The following is an 8733-nucleotide window of genomic DNA, read 5'->3' on the forward strand; positions in this document are numbered from 1 at the left end:
GTCCACAGGTAGTAAATAACCATCCACGCGTTGTTTTAGCCATGTAAAGTAGTGACTCTTGAAGTCATCATGAGATCAGTCAGTGTATTGTAGTATCATGTACAGCCATGATCGACATCATTAATCACATGTTGGGATTTTTTATGTTGTTATGTATTTTTTATATGTCTTGTTTTTTGCATATATAAAAATAAATTTGTAGATGTTAGCAGAATTTAATGTAAGTTTTGTTTGGACTTTCCATTTATTCCACAGATTGGAATAAATCCACAGCACTGGATCTTCTGTATTTTTGTGGAAAGATTTCTTTGTACTCCTTGTGTTAAATATTTTCTGAGGCACATGCTGATGTCCTTTGCTGGTTTTAATGGGCTGTGATTAACCCTATGTGCACCTGTGTAGATCGCTAATGACGTCAGGGATCGTGCATTGGAGTCAGGTGTGAGATGTGAGAGCATAAAAGCCTGCGCGACACGAGTGTTTGTGCTGTGTTGAAGAAAACCTGTTGGGGTTACATTCATCAGTTGTGGAGTATTAGTGTGCAGTCGTGGGTTTAATGTTATTTGGGGGTAAATTCAGCCTCACAGGATCACCAGTGTGACACTCCTGCTTTACTTAATAAAGTCCACATAAGCTGTGTCTGCTGTGAAGCTTGGCCCAAACGTTCTCTATTGTCCTCACTGCAGTTTTTATGTACAATGTGAAGCTTTCACTGATATTTCAGGTGCTCCTGTTTACTGTTTTGTTTCCAACACTTGTATCTTTACCCTGTCAAGCTTCAGTGTAACCGTGTTGTCATGTTTGGAGAGATATGAGCAATTAACTTGAGCACAAATTCATCCTACCAGATGGGAGTGGTGGTCAAAGCAATGTTGCAGTTAACAATGCAGTGAAATGTCCACGCAGTAATGACGATGAGTGTAAGATAGAGGGGGTGCGAGGTTAAAGTTGAGGGCCTGTGCACTCATGCATGCTGCGCTTCCTTTGATCGCTCCATGCACGGCTTGGTACCATCCATTGTTGGAGATGGTGAAGTGATTAATTTCTGTGTCAGGTCTTGGGTTGATTGGACAAGCCTTTGGGGAGAGTTGGATTGATTGGATAGTTCCTGTTTCTGTACAGCAGCAGTGGTTGTGATGGTAGAGGATTGTGGGAGTGGGGCTAGAGGTGTGGAATTGGGGGTGGGGGGGGGACTCTGTCTCTCTCCTGCTCGCTCGCTCTCTCTCTCATTCCTGCTCCCTCTCTAGAGATCGGCCTCAAATTAATACAAATCAGAGCCCTCTTCTCTGCCTGACACTCGTCACTCACCTTCCCCCAGGTAGCAAAAAGGAGAGAGGACGATGGAGCAGGTGCAGCCAAGTGGAGAACAATCGGGAGAAAAATGATTGGAATATCAGAGAGTGAGTGCATTTGTGCTTGAGAGGCAATGTGGGTGTACGTGTTGGAGAAAGCGAGTGATCAGAGGAAGATGAAAAACTATTATCGCAAAGCCTTGGTGGAGCATATGGTGCTCCAGTTTCGCTACCGACACCTCTGTTAATATAAATCTGTGCCGCACTGTATGTCTTTGACAGATGTTTTAATTTTTAAATCTTCAGCTGTCATTTTGATCAATACTCACTCACATGCTGAAGTTCAACAGACTGGTGGAAACCGTGTTAAGCATTAAAAAAAAAAACACAACAACTCTAAAAGCGTTTAATTTTTTGTAAATCTATAAACTTTAATATCAACATCATATTACCAGCTCCATTCTGCATTCGTGTTATTCACTGTAAATTCAAGCTTATTCAGTGTTTGTATAGTGGCTGTCATATGAGGCCACACAAAGAGGGCAGAAGCAAAGCAGTGATGGTGGCAGAGTGACCCCTTCTGGTCTGATGCCCAGCACACTCAGCTCTCCTCTGTGGATAGTGCACCCAGTGCTCCCAGTCTGATTCAGTGGTTTGTTCTGCAGCGACTGAGGCTTTGTAACCAGACCTAGAGCTTTTAAAGCAAAGCTTTGTTTTTAGGTTCTAATTCTTTTTCAATCTGAATCATATACAGACACCACAGTAGCTCATGTTAGTCATCAGTTAACTGTGGTGCAGAGCCAGCTCAAAGCTTTAAAATGTAAAAACAAACTAAACATTAAAGGTGATTATTGCTGAGTGTATACAGTATAGATGTACTGTGGTTTGTCTTTCCTCATTAAAATCATGCAGTGCGTCACATCTGACACTTTTTATTAAACATCAGATCATCTGACATCTGATACCCCAGCCACTTGATTATCACGATTTCTAAAATGCTTATATTGATTAAACTCTACCCCTGGCAGGTTTTGTCTTTCACGTTCAGGGTCATTAATGCACAGCAAAATCTAATTTCAGTGGCCTGAGCTCATGTGTTGTTGTGTCATGTGTTTTTCTCCTGAGTGACCTGCCTACATTTACTATTGAATATCAGTAATAGGTTTCATTTGTGGTGAATATGATGTAATATGTGTTAATTGGATGATGTTGATCCTCAGGGGACTTCAGACTGACAAATCCTTCTCATTTCACTTTCATAACACAGTGTGTCATCTCTGAGAGGAGCACCTCAGATAAACTTTAGCCAATGTCAAGCACAACTCTGTGAGATTAACCTTGGACACTTTCCTTTGATGCTGCTGACACGTGGAGATTAGCAGGATGGTGTCGGCGTGTCAACGCTGATCTAAATCCAGTAGCTTTCTCTCTAATGATGCCCACTGTCAGATGCAGCAGTGAACCACAGTTATCAGAGCTCTAATGAATTAGGTTGCTGTGTATAAACTATCTACTGAAAAACAAAGATACGAACAGAAAGTAAAAATTATTTTCCAATATCACCAATAGTTTCAGAGACACGACATAAAAGGGTTGGTGAAAATCTAAATGGCCACCCCTACCAGAGTCAGGAGGTTGTAGGTCTTTGGCTTATGATTACAAATAAAAGTAGAATCTTCAAATTAGAGTTTGAAATCAATCATAAAAAAGGCATCACTTTCTGTGTATTGTAAGCAAATTGTTCCAGCTAATAGACTACTTACTCCCAACATGTTGGTACAGGGCTGACAGTGGATTACCACCACCCCTTGACATTTTGGAAAACCAGATGGGGCCCAATTTGTTGCCCAAATGTCAGGAGGTGGGATTAGGAGGAAAATGGCACACTGGCCCGTGGCAATTTATGTTAAACCTATAACCAACAAATAACCAATTTGGGAGCTATATTTGTCCAAAAAGTCCTCACCTGCACTCACTTGGCTCAATAAATAATCCACAGAGAAGAGCTGTTTGCTGCCCCATCAAAATTTACAATGTCGTTGAGAAATAAGTGATATAACTGAATAAACTGACAAGTGTCTGTATATTTAAATAAGATATTTCCCGGCTATAATATGAACTATGCTTTATTGAGGGAATCACTCCTCTAGACCTCGGTATTGTACTAAGTGGACAAATAAGGGGTCGGTCTAGGGGACGAGGATGGCTCTACATTTAGGGAAAAGGTGGACCTACTTGTTCTCACCTTGGCCCCATTGGTGACACACACTCTATGGAGCTGATGAACAAATTGTTCAAATCAAAGGTTCGTCCACTGGGAATTTGCTCCTGTCATTCATAGCACTTTAATGCAATCAGTGTGCCAGGGACCAAGGCTTGTTTGCCATAAAAGACTTGATTAAAATCCATACTCGCTGAGAATAACAGTGTTTACTCTGATAATAATGGTTCTTGTATGTAGGTCAGTCTGTGTCTAGTTGTGCTTGTACAGTTTTGTCAAAAAGCTGTCTCATGTGGAAATGCAGCCGCATGAGGACTACAGGGCTACAAGTGGGTCGCTGAGGGACTCTTTTAGCTCCCTTTCTCCTCCTCTTCCCTCCTTGTCTGTCATCATCCACACCCGAGTGCTTCTTTATGGTTTGGCCTTTAGTGAAATGGTCCATTGTGAATGAGTCTATGAGCTCACAAGCCTTCAGTGACCCCCAGGAAAGCTACTGTTCCACACGCGAGCAACAGCACCATTAAGTTTAATGTGTTCGTGAACAGTAGCTTTTTAATTTGAGACAATAAATCCTTTAGAACCACCTTTGTCTCTAGATTTTGTTTCCCAGGATGCTTTAGGACTACAAAATTGTCTATCTTGGTCACGTCGTCCTTATCTGAAGCTGAATGAAATGTGGCTCCAAATCCTCCCTCGAGGCTATTTTTCACCATGAAACCTGTATGTCCACAGGCTAGAACACCACGCAATCCCCCTCTCCCCAGGCACCACTAATCACCCCTAAATCAGACGCCATCAGCAATTTCACAGGACAATAGTGTTGCCTCTGTTAAACCCTGAGGCGGATCACCATACGGAACAAGAGCAGGAGGTTTCTGTAGCAGAATTGGAGCACCATATGTTTCGCAAAGTGTTTTTTTGATAATTCTTTATCCTGATATGAACACACACACACACACACACACACACACACACACACACACACACACACACAGAGAGAGAGAGAGAGAGAAAGTCAGGGAAAGCAAACTGAAGCCTAAACAGCTCAGGGAGGAGGAAAGCCCTAGATTTGCTCACCAGACAATCTTTACTAATGAAAGCACTGCAAGTGGCATGTACACACACACACACACACACAGAAGATAGTGCCTATGGTAAGCAATGACAAGAGTAAGCTCTTGGTGTTTCTGTCATGAGAAGCACCCTTACTGATTTGCTTTGCTAAACAAAAATAGGGCACAGAGGACAGTGAGCCGAGTAAATGCCAGAGTTCAAAAACCCACCTATGTCCACAACTAGAAACAAATAGAGTTGACTCTGTGGTTTGGACTAGAAATATACTGTTTAGTTCTGTAAGAGGTGAAGGTCAGAAAGGAGCACATTGTTTATCCAGGCAACAGCAGCACTGGTAAGCACAACTTCTGCCGAGGAGGAGAAAGCCTCAAGGATCCCCTTTTAGCAGATGGGGTTGTTCTAGCAGGGCAGAGGCAATTAGACCAGCTCTAATCCTCCATTAGCCAAAAGTAAGGCCCCCACACAGAGGACTGGACACCTACTGTAGCAAGAAAAACCCTGACAGAGCATAATGAAACTAAATGGACTGCGTCAGCTGTTTTTCCTTTTAATTGCGTTCAACCACTTTTTGCAGCTACATCACCTGCACCTGTTTCTTTTCAGGTTTTCTCCCTCAACACCATCTTCTCTAGTTTACTTTCAAGAAGAACTGAGCCATTAAAAAATGAAAGGCAACATGGAGTTTCTATGCACAAAACTCACGATGTTTCCTCCACCTTGTTTAATGATTGGGACGATGTTTTCATGATGGTATGCAGTGATGTTTTTATGCCAGATTTAGTGCTGTGTTTTCTTTCCAAATAGTTCAATATAGTTTCATCAGTTAGTTCAACATTTTGCCAATAGTCAACAGTCAATAGAGTGACAATGTGCTCTTTGGCAAACTACAGGCGTGCAGCAATCTTCTTTTTACTAAGCAGTAGACACCCTGACTTGTTATGAGGCTGAGAAACACACTGAACAGTAGATGCTTCAGAGTAGAAAATGTAAAGTCTACCTTCCTCATGACAGGTGTCAGTATGATGCTTGTCAGATTGCAGCAGTGTGTGAAACGCCTTTTCAATGTCAGGACTGGGGGGGGGTTTCTGCATTCAACAAATTTTGCAACTTTCTAGAAATAATCTGACATTAGTGAGAGGTCAGTGTGACGAGGTGAGAAGGTTTGTGGGCGTTCTTCTCGATCAAGCTCCGACAGGAGACTGTTATAAAAGAGTAAGTGTGTTGTCCACCTCTGTGCTGGTGGTTTCTGGATCTGCAGTGTCCTAAAGGTTAGAATGACAAACTGTGTGAGCTGATAACCACATATGTACATACATATGTGGTTATATATATGTTACTGCAGGCTTTGGTTTTGGCTTTAGGCTTTGTTTTGATTAAATATTCAGTCAGTTTGTCCCTAAGTATCATAAATCAGTTCAAACATGGGCTGGCCGTCCTACAATATTCAGCAAAGTGGAGTTTTGCGTCTTTAATTTCAACTCAATAGGACTTTAACCTTGGCTGTGGCTAAATACTTATGTAACTTTATAAAATACATTTTTAAATGTTTATGTTCCAAAACTTATTTTGTCTAAGTCAGATCTAATCAGACCAGACCAGAGAATTTAAAGTTGTTCTGCTTGATTAATAAATAAAACGGTATGTTGTGGAGTACAGCAGAGCAGGAAGAGTCTGTAGTCTCAAGTCTGTTAGTGTTTGGTATGTAGTGCATATTATCTATAGCTTTTGGTAAGGTGCCACCCTGTTATTCAATACAACATCTAAATGAAATCTGTCCTTCAAATAGCGAAAACAATCCTGACATTCAAAGTATGTCTTGAGAAAAAGAACACACATGTTTTTCTGGCAAACCTTTTGAACTGTGAAGAAAACTAACTTGATTGACTTTCCTACTAACCTCCCTTTGGATAGAAGGAAGTCATGTTGTCTGTGCACACACTGAACATAAAGAGACCATCTGCTGGGTTCCTCAGCCTGTCTTGAAAAGACTTGACATTTGCCGCTTCATTTGAGCTATCTGTCAATTTAAATTTTCTTTTACTGTCAAAATCTCTTTTAGTTGCTGTTGTGAGTGTGCATTATAAGCCTATAGTACACGTCAGCGTTCAAATCCATGTAGCACAGCTCACTCCAGAGAGTAAGAAACACTGTATTAGACACATTGCCTTGTAGGACAAACATAGATACAGAATATACTGTATTATGGTACAAACATCCAGTGTTGTCAGCACAACTAGGCTACCCTATACATCATACAGGCTGCTTCCTTCACGCATTCGCGCCCCAGGGAGAGTGTGCAGCAACAATAGATAAGTGTTGCCATTGCCACCAGTGGTGCATTGACCTTCTGCAGTGTTAAAAGGTCACAGGGAGTACAGCTCTTGCCTCAGGACTAATCCACGAAGGCTAAACAACCCGACAAGATGCGGCAGAACATGCCAAGCATTCAAGTCGATCGAATGAATTGCCTCGTTACCATCTCTAGCACCTGCTATTGCACTAATTCCCTGTTTATGTTAAAACTAATTGAATTTTGATTCAACAAACTCCAGATTGCACACTCACCAGGATGACCAACTCCCAAAGGAGACTGAAAATGATTCACTTAGCCATTAAAAAACTGAACTCTCTCATGTGTAGTCATGTTCCTCCACTGTTTTTATTAGCTGTATTTGTACCATGCGGCACTCTGTCCGCAGGCATCAGCCTTACTCTCCCAGTGGTCAGTAGGAACACAGGTGGAGGGGTCAGTGCATTAGCAGCTGTTATTCTAGACGTTCACAACACAGAGGGAGAGCAAGGCCAGATAGAGGGGTGGGCATGGTGGAGGTACTCTTTAAACAAAGTGTTTAATTCACAAAACAAAACTGTCTCATCACAATTAATGCAATAAGACAACACGGCGAGTAACCACACTAGAACGAATTAAAGGCTAATTTGCAAAAATGTGTTCTCAAATAACATCACTATAATGTATGGTAGCTCAAAATGCAGTAAATGAAGAAAGACTTTGGTGACTAATGAACAGTCTTGACAGAGCTTTTTGCTGACAGCAGCTGCCAGCTAGGTTGATGAAAGTGGTGGGAATGAACCAAATCACTAAAGCGATGGACAGTAACACTGGGCTGAAAAAATGCTGGAATGATCTGTCGAGCTGAGGGGAACTGCAGAGTTGAGTCATAATTGACCACTTAACTCTGAGATGAATAATTAACCTGCCCATTCTAGAAAATGGTTTGGAAATAGTTTCTCGTTAAAACACAAATACGGTTTGATTAAATCATTGTGTAAGATGTTCAAATAAACTCCCATTAGTTTCATAATGGGAGTTTCATTGTATGGTCTCAATAAATGCAAAACTCTGTGGTTTCATAGATTGGACAGAGACATCCATCAGTTACTAGACTTAAATTTCACTACACTATTTTTATTTTAATGTACATAGAGAACCCCATTGTGTTTGGCACAGACAGATATCATCATGTCATAAATATCACTTTTACATGGATGGGGATGGATTACTGGCAGAGTCATTTTGCCTCCAGATAGTAAAAATTACATCTGGCATGCACTAGTGGCTCGGGCAATCACTGTAGCTGCGGTCACACTTGATGAAATGCCTTTCGAGCGGCCACCTCTTCACATTTGTAAAAGTCACCTTCCATTATCTTCCAATTGTGGGAGTCGGTGTTCTTTGAGCTCTGTAATGTTGTCTTTTACAAGTGTGGCAGGACCAGCCTGACATTTGTAAACAGTCTTTTTACTTCTTATTCCCTCGATGGAATGTCTTTATGACCAATCAGATAGGGTTTCTGTTCTCCTGATGGCTGAGGCCGCAGCAAGCTGGTATTACAGTAAGAACCCTTGCAGAGCTCCATTAATTTCTTTGGCTGAAAGCCACGGTGTCATCACGCTGGTATTTTTACAGACCAGTCCTCCAAATCATGTCTCTCATACCACTCCACCCAATGTGACTGGATTTAGATGAAATACACTGGACTGATAATAACACAGCAGTGTGACTGGTTGGCTGTTGAATCCACATAATGTGTGGGTGAAATGCAATGTGTAATTGGCAGAGAAAATTGGCGTGTGTGAACTCGAAGTGTGAAAGACAAGCAACAGTCCTCTCAGCATATTTGGAAA

This window comes from Anabas testudineus, chromosome 15 (assembly GCF_900324465.2).
Source record: "Anabas testudineus chromosome 15, fAnaTes1.2, whole genome shotgun sequence".
NCBI lineage: Eukaryota > Metazoa > Chordata > Actinopteri > Anabantiformes > Anabantidae > Anabas > Anabas testudineus.